This window comes from Chrysochloris asiatica, unplaced genomic scaffold (genome assembly GCF_000296735.1).
Source record: "Chrysochloris asiatica unplaced genomic scaffold, ChrAsi1.0 scaffold00001, whole genome shotgun sequence".
NCBI classification, from domain to species: domain Eukaryota; kingdom Metazoa; phylum Chordata; class Mammalia; order Afrosoricida; family Chrysochloridae; genus Chrysochloris; species Chrysochloris asiatica.
The window spans coordinates 40332859-40334791 of record NW_006408519.1 but is presented as its reverse complement, the minus strand read 5'-3'; positions in this window follow the sequence as shown (position 1 = coordinate 40334791).

The window sequence follows — 1933 nt, the reverse complement described above, 5'->3', positions numbered from 1 at the left end:
ATCTATTCATCTATATCTATCTATCTATCATCTATCTATCAATCTATCATCTATCTATATACCTACCTACCTATCTATCATCTGTTTATCTATCTATCTCTCTATCCATCTTTACAACACATGCAGCACACTGTCTCTGTACTTCATAGAGTTCCTGACTCAGTAGGTCCAAAGTGGCCCTCTGGATTTTTCCATTGAACGAGCACTCCAGGTGGCCTGCAACACACACTTTAAGACAGTAGTCTAGTACCTAGACAAAAGTATCTTGTCAAAATATCAGGTCTATTCCTGATCTTGATGCTGCTATTATCTGTCATATCCCCAGCTTTTTATGGAACTTTACAGAAAAACTTTGCCAACCCTGGCCTAGAAAAACTTGCATAGTCAGATTCCTTCTGTGACCACCCAAGTCCAAGATGCACTACTGGAATTGCCTCTAACTTGTCCCCCTGTGACCACTCTTGTTGCCCTGTTTCAGTCTCCCCTGTAACAACGAATTTTAAAAGTGACACAACTTGACTGAGGTATAATTACATTCTATTACATTCACCCATTTTCAGTGTGAAATCCCATGATTTGTAATCAACTTACCAAATTGTGTAGCCATCACCTTATCCTAGTTTCATAACATTTCCATCCCCCCAGGAAGACCCTTCCTGTTCACTGACAGCTCCGACTCCACCCACAGCCCCCGGCAACCACTCTTCTACTTTCTGTGTTATAGATTTGCCTTTTCTGGATATTTCATATAAATGAAATCACGCAATATGAAGTCTGAGAAATGTTTTTAAAGTATGAATCAAAACATGTCATTTATTTGCTTGAAACCCTCTTCTAGCTTTCCTTGACACCTAGAGTGAATCTTGACTCTTTACTCTGGTCTCTAGACCTCCTCTTAAGTCTCCAGCCACAACACCTGTTGTGTTCTCCTTGGGAACCCACCAGAAATGCACATTCTCAGGCCCCACCTCAGACCTACTGACTCAGACACTCTGACATCAGCTCAGAAATTTGTTCTAATCACCCCCTGTCCTGGGCCATTCTGATGCACATTCAAGTTTGTGAGCAATTACTCCAACCCGCTCTTCAGTTCCAACATCACGTATTTGATCTACAAGACAGCGTTTTAAATCCTCTGTTTCCAGGAAGCCCTCTGTGGTTAATGTCGATCAGATTGTCTTCAGTTGTCATGGTGCCAACAGTTAATGTGCCCAGCTGCTTGCTAACCAGACGATTGGAGAGTTAAGTCCACCCAGAAATGCCTCAGAAGAAACTCCTGATGCTCTACTTCTGACAAATCAGCCCTTGAAAACTCTATGGAGTAGTTTTCTGACACACACGTGAGCACCACGTGCCACAGTTGACACACTGGCAGCTGGTTGTTCTTCTATTGCCCCATCATGATGGCATCGTGCATTGGGTTGTCTGTTGTCTCTTGTAGACTGAGTTCTATGAACACAGGAACCGAGTTCTGCCCACCAGTGTATCCATAGTGCTTGGCACAGTGCTTTGTTCAAAGAAAGTGCCCAGGATAGATTTATTGAGGAAAAGAAATGAATATCTTCCAATCTAGGAACCTTTAAGATTCAGATTAATTAAGAACAATACATAGATGTTGGTAAACTCAGTAAATAGAATAATTGTTCTTATGAGTCCACCACAAGCAAGGCACTGTGCCAAACACTGTGGATACACTGGTGGGCAGAACTGTTGGCACCAAGTGACTAGCTTACAAAGTATCAAGAGGCAGTTTAATTTAAAAGTGTGTATTGGGGGGGGGGTGTAGAAAGAGTCCCCAATGAATAATTTTCATCATCTTGTCTAAATGGGTCTGGAGAAAAGAGATGGGGATAATATTTGTATGATTCAATACTGAATAATTATTATCATGACTAATTGCGACTGTAACAATTGTAAAGGTAGAAGTTTTGTA